Source organism: Ranitomeya variabilis, chromosome 6 (genome assembly GCF_051348905.1).
Source record: "Ranitomeya variabilis isolate aRanVar5 chromosome 6, aRanVar5.hap1, whole genome shotgun sequence".
Taxonomy (NCBI): domain Eukaryota; kingdom Metazoa; phylum Chordata; class Amphibia; order Anura; family Dendrobatidae; genus Ranitomeya; species Ranitomeya variabilis.
The window spans coordinates 375,434,558-375,448,739 of record NC_135237.1 but is presented as its reverse complement, the minus strand read 5'-3'; positions in this window follow the sequence as shown (position 1 = coordinate 375,448,739).

The window sequence follows — 14,182 nt, the reverse complement described above, 5'->3', positions numbered from 1 at the left end:
TTGATTTCCAGAGACCTAGCAATGAGAAAATGCATAAGGTATGCAGTACTGGATGGGGAAGCGAAAGTGCTGATGATGGTACACGCAGACGTGGAGGACGTGGAGCAGGTGTGACTATGCCTGTTGCTGAAGCACAAGAAATATGCCCATTCACGACACATAGCTTCTTGTCCCACTTTGCAGGGAGGCATGGGACACCATTTCGGATGCCACACCAGTACAAATAGGTGGTTGGTTGGATAGCAGATAATGCTTACAGAACGCTTGTCCACACCACCCAGTCTTCCCGCAGTCCAGTCTCACCAGCCACCAGTCTGGATCACTTAATCCTCACCCTGATCCTCCTCCCTCCCACCACGTTGAGTCCCAGGAGACTAGTGATTCAACATCAGGACCCTCCAAGGAGCTCTTTACAACATAATTTCTTGATTGAGGCCTCTCCACCTGAATATCCCAAGAGGGACTGGAGGAGATACTGTGTAGAAATGCCCAAAACTTAGAACAGCCACTGTCACGAGAAGGTGATGGTGGGGAACAGCAAATTTTGTTTAAGGAGGTAAATGATGATGAGACACAGTTGGCAAAATGTCAGGTTGTTTTTAGTTCACCAAGTCAGGAGGACCAGGATGCAGCACTGTAAGAAGAGATGGTCAATAGTGATGGATGAATCCGTGAATGTTTGAGTCCACTGGGTTCAGCTGAACATCTGAGAAAAAGTTTGGTTCGGGTACTAGAACGGTACCCAAACCCAAATCTGTACCCAGACCCCATTCATATGAACGGGAGGTCCGAACTTGCATTAGTTGCCACACTGTCATATGCATGACATCACGGCAAACATGGGTTCCAATTGGCGGTAAAATCATTACCGCCAGTCAGAGTGCTGCGATTCCCAAGCTGTCAGATGACACCAGACTGTTCAATACAATTGTGTTTTGAGCTAGGGTAACACACAGCAAAAAAAAGATAAATGGAAGCCTCAAAAGCACACTTTGTAGCCCACAGACAGATGAGTCATGTCACAGAGATACCAGACTGTTCAATATACGGCCTTTATTTTTTTTTTAACCAAAAATACTGTACACTTGACCTAGGGTAGCAGACATCAAAAAAAGAAATGTAGGCCTGAAAAGCAACTATTTGTACAGCACAGATAGACCAGGAGTCAAACAGAGATACCACACTCTTAAATATGTGGGTTGTATTTTTAGAAATTTAAAAACAACACAATATTGTATACACCAAGGGTAGTAGACCAAAAACTGAAATGTATGCCTGAAAATCCAAGATTTGAAGATCACAGATAGACCAGACATGTGACTGAGATAACAGATTGTTTCAATACATGGGCTGTATTTGTTTTTTAATGTAAAACAACAAAAAATAGTATACACCAAGGGTAGCAGACCAAAAACTGGAATGCATGCCTGAAAAGCCAAGATTTGCAGATCACAGATAGACCAGATGTCTGACTGAAATAACAGACTTTCAATATGTGGCCTGTATTTTGCAATTTTTTTTTAAAACAAATTCTGTATACAGCAAGGGTAGCAGATAGTGATGATCGAGTATACTCGATGCTCGGGTTTTTCCAAGTACGCTCGGGTGGACTCCGAGTATTTGTGACTGCTTGGAGATTTAGCTTTCCTTGCCGCAGCTGCATGATTTGCGGCTACTGGACAGCTGGATTACAAGTGGGGATCGCCTAGCAACCAGGCAACCCCCACATGTATTTAGCCTGGATAGCAGCTGTAAATCATGTAGCTGTGTCAACAAAAACTAAATCTCCGAGCAGTCACAAAAACTCAGAGACCACCCGAACGAGCTCAGGAATACCCGAGCAACGAATATGCTCACTCATCACTAGTAGCAGACCAAAAAATGCAAAGCAAGAATTTTGGCACCACAGATACACCTTACATCTGACGGAGATAACAGACTGATCAAAATGTGGCCTTGATTTTTTTAGGACCACCAAAATTGTGTCAGTAAGTAAGCTATGACATTAACATAAAAAATTTGGAGTACTAAAACTGTAAAATATTTAGCGCAATGATATGCGATGTTTGTGGCATTCAAATCACAGTGCTACTGTAAATATAAGAACTGTAGCTAAATATTTTTTTGTCAGCTAAAAATTTTTTTGTCACAAAAATGTTGTCCAAAAATGTTGTAAGACACTCCAAAAAATATAGTATACCAAAAAAAGGCCATAATTTTATGCATACTCACATATGATGTCTGGGACAAAAATTTTTTTTTTAAATTGTTAGATTGTAAGGCTCTTGTATTAAAATTACCTGGCTGTAGTATGTAGTGTGACTAAGCAAGTAAATATAGAAAAAAAGGAGCTCTGGATTGCTTTGTACTAAAAGTTTCAGATATAAGGTGCCCCCCCCAAAAAAAAAAAAAACAAATCATGGCCACGGATACCTGCAGCTAGGTATATATAAAATATGCAGCAGCAGACAGTAATGGAGCTTTTGATGTATGCAGGGAGATCTATAGACTCACATACAGTGCCTGCATGCCTTATAGTGATGTGGATATGTGCACATAGACTCCCCTGCCTACCTAGCACAATTATCTATATACCCCGGAAATAGCCCTAAAAAGCACTGTTGGTTTATCAGGATTTGTGGATTGAACACTAGTAGACCCACACTAACTAATAAAAGAACAAATCTGACCCTATCTCAGCAGTAGCTCTTCCTACACTAACTTTGTCCAGAGCAGAATGCGCCGAGCAGGATGGCGTCAGGTCTCTTATAGAGACTGTGATGGCCAGTCAATCACTGTAATAACACAACAAAGATGACTGCGGTATTACAGTGCATGGCAGACAATCCGTGCATGTTCATTGGCGCTATAAGGAACGCCAAAATTGCAGGACAGCACTGCGCATGCCCATGGATCCCAGGCCCGCAGTGTGATTAAATCAGAAGACACTGCGAGGCGGGATCTCGGCCAGCGTGGACGCACAGGCGCAATCAGGTTGACACCAAATGATGTCAAAAGAGGGGCAGCGCTAAGTGTGCCTGGCCAAGGGATAACATAACAGCGCAGGCTTTGGGACAGAATCAAACAATGCTGAGGAGCCGGCGCACGGCGCCAAGGTGGTAGGAATGACGGCTGTGCTGCGTCACATTACGAAGGAAAGTCCCACCTGCGGGACGGTTTTACGGTATCAGTGGACACATTTTATAAGTGTTAAGTTCTGCGTGTGCAAGGAGCTAAACAGAAATAGCTACCTTTTCCTTGTACAGCATTACTGCTGCACAAGGTGGCTCTTTCAGTAACAAACGCCTGGGGGGGGGGACAGGTTCCCTTACATTTCAGTTGTTGTGTCAGCGTGGCGGTCGCAGGACACATTGCCGGCTACACAGCTGGGGATCAGCTGACGTTACTGACACCCAATAACACTGGGTCGTATGTTTTGACTGTGCAGACGGCACTTCTGAGCCTCAACTGGTGGTGTTGGAGCCCAGGAATTAAAGTTCAGGTGGTAGAAAGATGAACACAACAGGAGACCTGGATACTGTAGACAGTCACCTAATTATTTAATCAGGAAGAGGAGTGGCAAATTCCTGCGAGATCCAGGCCTGGTTCTTTTTCAGGAAAGTAAGCCGGTCAACGTTATCGGAGGATAGTCGCATGCGACGGTCAGTTAGTACACCACCTGCAGCACTAAAGACGCGTTCCGATAATACACTAGCCGCAGGGCAAGCCAGCACCTCCAATGCATACTGGCTTAGCTCTGGCCATGTATCCAGCTTTGAGACCCAAAACTTGAAAGGGGAAGAGCCGTCTGGGAGTACAGCAAGAGGGCAAGACATGTAGTCTGTCACCATCTGACGGAACCGTTGCCTCCTGCTGACTGGAGCCATCTGTGATGGTGTAGACCTTTGTGGCGGGCACACAAAACTGTGCCTCAATTGGGCCATACTGCTCTTGCCTTGGGCAGAGGCACTGCTTCTGCTCCCTCTTTGTGCAGAGCCTCCTCCACTGCCTGGACGCACTGAGCTGCTTTGTAATGCACTAGCAGCACTTCTCTCAGTTGGACTGGAGAAGAAGATGGAATTCACCAGTGTGTCTTGGTACTCCCGCATTTTTCGCTCCCGGTTCAACGGTGTGATGAGGCTTTCTACGTTGTACCGGTAGCGAGGATCGAGGAGGGTGAACACCCAATAATCAGACATGTTGAGAATGTGGGCGATGCGGCGGTCGCTTCTCAGGCACTGCAGCATGTAATCCACCATGTGCTGCAGACTGCCAACTGGCCAAGAAACGCTGTCCCCTGCTTGAGGCGTGATCTCTGCCTGCTCGACATCACCCCACCCTCGCTGTACACACTGACTACTGGACAATTGTGTAACTCCCTCCTCTGGACGGATGTCTTCCTCCTCCATTGACTCCTCCTCATCCTCCTCACAAAGTGTCCCCAGCCTACGCGTTTGTGAGGAACCACGTGGCGCTGACTGTCCAGAAGATGATGGAAATGGTGAATCCTCATCCTCCACCTCTTCCACAACATCATCCCTTAGCGCTTGCAGTGATTTTTCAAGCAGGCAGATAAGGGGGACAGTCATGCTGACTAGTGCATCATCTGCACTCACCATCCGCGTGGAATAATCGAAGGGACGCAAAACCTGGCAGACGTCCTTCATAGTGGCCCACTCTGTGGTTGTGAAGTCTGAACGGCGCGGAGTGCGACTTCTTTGCGCCTGATGCAGCTGGTACTCCAATACTGCTTGCTGCTGCTCACACAACCGCTCCAACATATGTAACGTGGAATTCCACCTGGTAGGTAGGTCACATATGATGCGATGTTCCGGAAGGCGGAATCGGCGCTGCAGAGCCGCAATGCGCGATTTTGCCGTGCTGGAACGTCGCAAGTGAGCACACTCTAGGCGGGCCTTGTGCAGCAGTGCATCAAGATCCGGATAGTCCCTCAAAAAACTCTGCATGACCAAATTGAGCACATGTGCCAGACATGGGATGTGAGTGAGGTTGCCGAGGCCCAGAGCTGCCACCAGATTTCGGCCATTATCACACACTACCATGCCTGGCTGGAGATTCGCTGCCACAAACCACACATCACTCTCCTGTTTGATGGCATTCCAGAGCTCCTGCGCTGTGTGGCTTCGATTCCCCAAAGAAATTAATTTCAAGACGGCCTGCTGACGTTTGGCCACGGCTGTGCTCATATCGGTCATAACAGGTAAACGTTCACGGGTCCATGTGGAGGTGGACTGTGACGGCTCCTGCAGCGACGATTCTGAGGAACTTGTGTAAGAGGAGGAGTCAATGCATACAGACTGGATTCCTGCAATCCTTGGAGTGGGCAGGACACGTCCTGCGCCACTCGCACGATCTGTACCTGGCTCAACAACATTAACCCAATGGGCAGTGAGGGAAAGGTATCGCCCCTGTCCATGTTGACTGGTCCACGCATCGGTGGTGAGGTGGACCTTGCTACTGACGGCGTTCAGTAGCGTGTGTTTTATGTGTCCCTCCACATGCTTGTGCAGGGCAGGGACGGCTTGCCTGCTGAAATAAAAGCGGCTGGGCACATTGTACTGTGGGACTGCCAATGACATCAAGTCACGGAAGCTGTCAGTCTCCACCAGCCTGAATGACAGCATTTCCAGTGACAGAAGTTTGGCAATGCCTGCAGTCAGAGCCTGTGCTCGTGGGTGGTTTGCCGAGAAAGGCCGCCTTTTCTCCCATGCCTGTACTACCGATGGCTGTAGACTGGCCTGGGAGTGTGAGGATAACTGGGAACGTGGTGCTGCGGGTGGAATTACAGTGGGTCTCTGGACAACAGTGCCAGAGGTTCTTCCACGGCGATCCTGGGAGGAAGCCGAACCAGCTGCGTGTGAGCTGGAGGAAGAGGCAACACGAGCTGAAGAGGTGGTAGCTGCCGCTGTTGGTTGGCCTAGCTCTTTAGCGCATTTCTGTAACTCCGCCGCGTGCTTGGTCCGCACATGTTTCCACATGTTGGAGGTATTGAGGTTGTTGACATTTCTCCCTCTTTTGACTTTGTGATGACACACCTTGCATTTGACATAGCAAATGTCATCTGCAACTGTGTCAAAAAAGGACCAGGCACTGCAAGTCTTGGGAGCGCCCTTTTTGGCTGTTGGAAGAGACACGCTCCTAACGGGTGCCAAAGTGGAGGCTACAGGATCCGCAGTCTTCCCCCTCCCTCTCCCTCTTTGGCCCGTTCGGGGAATCTCTTCCTCAGAGCTGCTCCCACCACCTTCCTGTCCCTCACGCCACGATGGGTCAAGGACCTCATCATCTACACTACCCTCTGCCACCAACTGCTCCTCCTGGGTAGTCTCAGCAGCAGAGCACGCACCAGAAAGTGGCACCTGAGTGTCATCAGCGGATGCATTCTGCGGTGTGGTGACCGGAGGCACTGGCCCACCCGCCTCTTCAGACTCAGAGAGAAAAAGCTGTTGGGCATCACTGCACACTGCCTCTTCTTCCATTTCTCCAATGCTGCTTGGCTGGCCCCCTGTTTCCAAGCCAAGAGATTCAGAGAACAGAAGTAGAGACGGCTCCTGTCCTGGGCTCTCTGTCTGCCTGGGCAATTTGGCAGGTGGTGAAGAGACAGATGGGTGCTCTCCAGTGCTCTGTGTCTGAGAGGATGTGGCACTAATTGAAGTCGATGCGTTAGCTGCCATCCATCCGACAACGGCTTCAATTTGTTCTTCACGCAGCAGCGGTGTACGGCGCTCTACGACAAAGCTTCACATGAAGGACTGTTCCCTGGTGAAACTGGGTGCTGATGAGTCACTGGTGCCCGCAGCAGGCACAGAATTCCCACGTCCTCTCCCTGCACCGCGCCCACGCCCACGTGCCTTACTCCCTGCCTTCTTCATCTTGGTTGACTGATAAAGATAAGCAGAAAAGTACTAACGGCTTTGTGTGCTTATTCCTGAACAGCTCCTAACAGGTATAAGAAACAATAATTTTCTAAAGTGTGGACTAGACTTTAATATCAGCTAATGTGGCCTACACAACTGTAAAGTGGTGTGTTTGGTGAACTTTATTATTTATTTATTTTTTGGGGGCTGAACTGACTACAGGGCGAGCTGCAGTCACACGGAGACCGTGCAGACAGCCGTAAACGGCGCTGCAAGGCTCCAAAAACCTCCTCTACGTTATCCTATGTAGTGTTTTTCCACAATTTAGCTGGATACGGGTGGAAAGACACTAATAGGAATTTTTTGAAAAAATGTGCAGCAGCCTGCACTACTTAGAAAAAAGGAAATTGGATTTCACGGTATGACGCAGTGATTTACCCTGAGCTGGATACAACCGGCTATGGCTGCACACAGACTACAGGGCGAGCTGCAGTCACACGGAGACCATGCAGACAGCCGTAAACGGTGCTGCAAGGCCCCAAAAACCTCCTCTACGTTATCCTATGTAGTGTTTTTCCACAATTTAGCTGGATACGGGTGGAAAGACACTAATAGGAATTTTTTGAAAAAATGTGCAGCAGCCTGCACTACTTAGAAAAAAGGAAATTGGATTTCACGGTATGACGCAGTGATTTACCCTGAGCTGGATACAACCGGCTATGGCTGCACACAGACTACAGGGCGAGCTGCAGTCACACGGAGACCATGCAGACAGCCGTAAACGGTGCTGCAAGGCCCCAAAAACCTCCTCTACGTTATCCTATGTAGTGTTTTTCCACAATTTAGCTGGATACGGGTGGAAAGACACTAATAGGAATTATTAGAAAAAATGTGCAGCAGCCTGCACTACTTAGAAAAAAGGAAATTGGATTTCACGGTATGACGCAGTGATTTACCCTGAGCTGGATACAACCGGCTATGGCTGCACACAGACTACAGGGCGAGCTGCAGTCACACGGAGACCGTGCAGACAGCCGTAAACGGCGCTGCAAGGCCCAAAAACACTCCTCTACGTTATCCTATCTAGTGTTTTTCCACAATTTAGCTGGATACGGGTGGAAAGACACTAATAGGAATTATTAGAAAAAATGTGCAGCAGCCTGCACTACTTGAAAAAGAAAAAAAAAATAGAACAGTATGAGGCAGTGAACCACCCTCCCTGAACTAAATAAAACCAGCTATGGCCTATGGCTGCACACAGACTAGAGAGTGGGCTGCACACACACACACACACACACACAGAGATCTTGCAGATCGCTGTGAAAACAGCGCTGCAAGGCAAAAGCAAGGTGATTAGTAGGTTAACACAGCGGTTGCTAAATTAGCCTTGGAAAAGAACAGTAAAGCAAATCGCTATCTCAACTGGCCCTCAGTCAGCAAACAGCGTCCTGTCACTAACTGAATTCACAGCAGAGTGAGCGCAAAATGGCGCCAGCGACTTTTAAACTGCAGCATGACATAATTTCAGCAGCCAATCACAGCCTTGCCAGTAGTTTCATGCCCACCATGCTGAACAGGATGTGCCCACACTCAGAATCATTCCTCATTGGCTGAATTCATGCAGTTTGAATCCTGGGAACTTCCGATTCCGGTATCCGATACGCGGCAAGTATCGGATCTCGGTATCGGAATTCCGATACTGCAAGTATCGGCCGATACCCGATACTTGTGGTATCGGAATGCTCAACACTAATGACAACCATAGAGGTCTGCTGGAGACCTCTGGTTGTCTTGCCAACACATTGGTAACCCACGATCATCTAAGGCTATGTGCACACGTATAATGGTCCACTGCTGATTTTTCCGCAGCGGATTTGATAAATCTGCAGGGCAAAAATGCTGCATTTTTGCTGCAGATTTATCGCGGATTTACCGCAGATTTACAGCGGTTTTTATGCGAATTTCACTGTGGTTTTACAACTGCGGTTTTCAATAGGAGCAGCTGTAAAACCGCTGCGGAATCCGCAGAAAGTGACATGCTGCGGAAAGTAAACCGCTGCGTTTGCTGCGTTTCCGAGCGTTTTTTCCCGCAGCATGTGCACAGCGTTTTTTGTTTCCCATTGGTTTACATTGTAATATAAACTCATGGGAAACTGCTGTGGACCTGCAGCTGCGGAAACGCTGCGGATCCGCAGCGTTTTCCGCATCGTGTTCACATACCCTAAGGAAGTCACCGTTGGGCGGGATTTCCGGCGCGCTTCCCGGAAGCGCGAGTTAAATGCCGCTGTCAGAGATTAATGGATTAACAGCTGTGGATCGATCGCGATTCCTCCCTCTGCTGTTAGAGGCACATGTCAGCTGTTCAAAACAGCTGACGTGCCAGGAAAGATGTGGGCTCAGCGCCGGAGCCCTCATCAAAGGGAGGGAGTCAATCGTGGGCGTATTAGTACGCAAAACATTGGAAAGTGTTAACATATAAAAAAATAATATGATCAGTATAGACCTAAGGGAAATTTAAAAAAAAAAAAAAAAAGTCAGAATTAGGCCGGCGTCACACTTAGCGTATGAAAATACGGTCCGTATTTTACGGCCGTTATACGCAGAAATGTTCCAAAAATAGTGATCCGTATGTCATCCGAAGGCAGGGTGTGTCAGCGCAGTTTGCGCATGGCATCCTCCGTATGTAATCCGTAAGGCATCCGTACTGCGATATTTTCTCGCAGGCTTGCAAAACTGACATCTAATGGATTTATGTGCTCAAATGTTCATTTTAAACATATATACAGTATGTATATATATATATATGTAATTGAGACACACACACATATATATATATATATATATATATACTGTATTTATATTTAATTCAGCGCGAGATATGTGAAAAGCCGGTAATTAAAATCGCCGGCTTTTTCTTTCTCCTTCCCAAACCCGACATGATATGAGACATTGTAAGACATACAGTAAACCATCTCATATCCCTTTTTTTTTGCATATTTCACACTACTAATGTTAGTAGTGTGTATGTTCAAAATTTGGGCGCTATAGCTTGTAAAATAAAGGGTTAAATGGCGGAAAAAATTGGCGTAAGCTCCTGCGCAATTTTCTCCGCCAGTGGTAAAGCCAGTGACTGAGGGCAGATATTAATAGCCTAAAGAGGGTCCATGGTTATTGGCCCCCCTGGCTACAAACATCTGCCCCCAGCCACCCTAGAAAACGTACATCTGGAAGATGTGCCTATTCTGGCACTTGGCCACTCTCTTCCCACTCCCGTGTAGCGGTGGGATATGGGGTAATGAAGGGTTAATGTCACCTTGCTATTGTAAGGTGACATTAAGCCAGATTAATAATGGAGAGGCGTCAACTATGACACCTATCCATTATTAATCCAATAGTACGAAATTGTTAATAAAACACACACACATTATTTAAAAGTATTTTAATGAAATAAAGACACAGGTTGTTGTAATATTTTATTACACTGGTAATCCACCTGAAGACTCTCGTTCTGTAAGGCCAGTGTCACACGTCCAGATAATTCCGGTACCGGAAAAATCGGTACCGGAGTTATCCGTGTCCGTGTGCCCGTGCGTTTCTGTGGCACATCAGTGTGGCACACGTGCGGCACACGCGTGCTGCCCGTGTGCCGACTGAGTACCACACGCACCGTGCAGGAGACAGCGCTAGAGATAAGAGCTGTCCCCCCCACGTGGTGCTGAAGCCGCCATTTATATCTTCTCTGCAGCAGCGTTTGCTGTAGAGAAGATATGAATAATCCTTTTTTTTTTTGTTTCTCGTGTTTAACATAAAGATCGATGTCCCCACCCCCCTCCCACCCCCTGTGCGCCCGCCCGCTCGCTGTTATTAAAATACTCACCCGGCTCCCTCGCTGGCGCTGCTTCCTGTCCTGGCCGCACCTTCTACTGTATGAGCGGTCACGTGGGGCCGCTGATTACAGTCATGAATATGTGGCTCCTCCTCCCATAGGGGTGGAGCTGCATATTCATTTCTGTAATGGGCGGCCCCACGTGACCGCATACAGGAGAAGCTGCGGCCAGGACAGGACACTGCGAGGGAGGCGGGTGAGTATTTTAATAACAGCGGGCAGGCGCACAGGGGGTGGGAGGGGGGTGGGGACATGGATCTTTATGTTAAACACGAGAAATAAACAAAAAAAAGGATTATTCATATCTTCTCTACAGCAAACGCTGCTGCAGAGAAGATATGAATGGCGGCTTCAGCACCATGTGGGGGGGACAGTGCTTACTGTAGCGCTGTCTCCTGCACGGCACACGGACTGCACACGGACAATGTCCGTGTGCGGTACGTGTTTTACATGGACCCATTGACTTTAATGGGTCCGTGTAATCTGTGCGCTCCCACGAACACTGACATGTCTCCGTGTTTGGCAGTGCATCAAGATCCGGATAGTCCCTCAAAAAACTCTGCATGACCAAATTGAGCAAATGTGCCAGACATGGGATGTGAGTGAGGTTGCCGAGGCCCAGAGCTGCCACCAGATTTCGGCCATTATCACACACTACCATGCCTGGCTGGAGATTCGCTGCCACAAACCACACATCACTCTCCTGCTTGATGGCATTCCAGAGCTCCTGCGCTGTGTGGCTTCGATTCCCCAAAGAAATTAATTTCAAGACGGCCTGCTGACGTTTGGCCACGGCTGTGCTCATATCGGTCATAACAGGTAAACGTTCACGGGTCCATGTGGAGGTGGACTGTGACGGCTCCTGCAGCGACGATTCTGAGGAACTTGTGTAAGAGGAGGAGTCAATGCATACAGACTGGATTCCTGCAATCCTTGGAGTGGGCAGGACACGTCCTGCGCCACTCGCACGATCTGTACCCGGCTCAACAACATTAACCCAATGGGCAGTGAGGGAAAGGTATCGCCCCTGTCCATGTTGACTGGTCCACGCATCGGTGGTGAGGTGGACCTTGCTACTGACGGCGTTCAGTAGCGTGTGTTTTATGTGTCCCTCCACATGCTTGTGCAGGGCAGGGACGGCTTGCCTGCTGAAATAAAAGCGGCTGGGCACATTGTACTGTGGGACTGCCAATGATATCAAGTCACGGAAGCTGTCAGTCTCCACCAGCCTGAATGACAGCATTTCCAGTGACAGAAGTTTGGCAATGCCTGCAGTCAGAGCCTGTGCTCGTGGGTGGTTTGCCGAGAAAGGCCGCCTTTTCTCCCATGCCTGTACTACCGATGGCTGTAGACTGGCCTGGGAGTGTGAGGATAACTGGGAACGTGGTGCTGCGGGTGGAATTACAGTGGGTCTCTGGACAACAGTGCCAGAGGTTCTTCCACGGCGATCCTGGGAGGAAGCCGAACCAGCTGCGTGTGAGCTGGAGGAAGAGGCAACACGAGCTGAAGAGGTGGTAGCTGCCGCTGTTGGTTGGCCTAGCTCTTTAGTGCATTTCTGTAACTCCGCCGTGTGCTTGGTCCGCACATGTTTCCACATGTTGGAGGTATTGAGGTTGTTGACATTTCTCCCTCTTTTGACTTTGTGATGACACACCTTGCATTTGACATAGCAAATGTCATCTGCAACTGTGTCAAAAAAGGACCAGGCACTGCAAGTCTTGGGAGCGCCCTTTTTGGCTGTTGGAAGAGACACGCTCCTAACGGGTGCCAAAGTGGAGGCTACAGGATCCGCAGTCTTCCCCCTCCCTCTTCCTCTTTGGCCCGTTCGGGGAATCTCTTCCTCAGAGCTGCTCCCACCACCTTCCTGTCCCTCACGCCACGATGGGTCAAGGACCTCATCATCTACACTACCCTCTGCCACCAACTGCTCTTCCTGGGTAGTCTCAGCAGCAGAGCACGCACCAGAAAGTGGCACCTGAGTGTCATCAGCGGATGCATTCTGCGGTGTGGTGACCGGAGGCACTGGCCCACCCGCCTCTTCAGACTCAGAGAGAAAAAGCTGTTGGGCATCACTGCACACTGCCTCTTCTTCCATTTCTCCAATGCTTCTTGGCTGGCCCCCTGTTTCCAAGCCAAGAGATTCAGAGAACAGAAGTAGAGACGGCTCCTGTCCTGGGCTCTCTGTCTGCCTGGGCAATTTGGCAGGTGGTGAAGAGACAGATGGGTGCTCTCCAGTGCTCTGTGTCTGAGAGGATGTGGCACTAATTGAAGTCGATGCGTTAGCTGCCATCCATCCGACAACGGCTTCAATTTGTTCTTCACGCAGCAGCGGTGTACGGCGCTCTACGACAAAGCTGCACATGAAGGACTGTTCCCTGGTGAAACTGGGTGCTGATGAGTCACCGGTGCCCGCAGCAGGCACAGAATTCCCACGTCCTCTCCCTGCTCCGCGCCCACGCCCACGTGCCTTACTCCCTGCCTTCTTCATCTTGGTTGACTGATAAAGATAAGCAGAAAAGTACTAACGGCTTTGTGTGCTTATTCCTGAACAGCTCCTAACAGGTATAAGAAACAATAATTTTCTACAGTGTGGACTAGACTTTAATATCAGCTAATGTGGCCTACACAACTGTAAAGTGGTGTGTTTGGTGAACTTTATTATTTATTTATTTTTTGGGGGCTGAACTGACTACAGGGCGAGCTGCAGTCACACGGAGACCGTGCAGACAGCCGTAAACGGTGCTGCAAGGCTCCAAAAACCTTCTCTACGTTATCCTATGTAGTGTTTTTCCACAATTTAGCTGGATACGGGTGGAAAGACACTAATAGGAATTTTTTGAAAAAATGTGCAGCAGCCTGCACTACTTAGAAAAAAGGAAATTGGATTTCACGGTATGACGCAGTGATTTACCCTGAGCTGGATACAACCGGCTATGGCTGCACACAGACTACAGGGCGAGCTGCAGTCACACGGAGACCATGGAGACAGCCGTAAACGGTGCTGCAAGGCCCCAAAAACCTCCTCTACGTTATCCTATGTAGTGTTTTTCCACAATTTAGCTGGATACGGGTGGAAAGACACTAATAGGAATTTTTTGAAAAAATGTGCAGCAGCCTGCACTACTTAGAAAAAAGGAAATTGGATTTCACGGTATGACGCAGTGATTTACCCTGAGCTGGATACAACCGGCTATGGCTGCACACAGACTACAGGGCGAGCTGCAGTCACACGGAGACCATGCAGACAGCCGTAAACGGTGCTGCAAGGCCCCAAAAACCTCCACTACATTATCCTATGTAGTGTTTTTCCACAATTTAGCTGGATACGGGTGGAAAGACACTAATAGGAATTTTTTGAAAAAATGTGCAGCAGCCTGCACTACTTAGAAAAAAGGAAATTGGATTTCACGGTATGACGCAG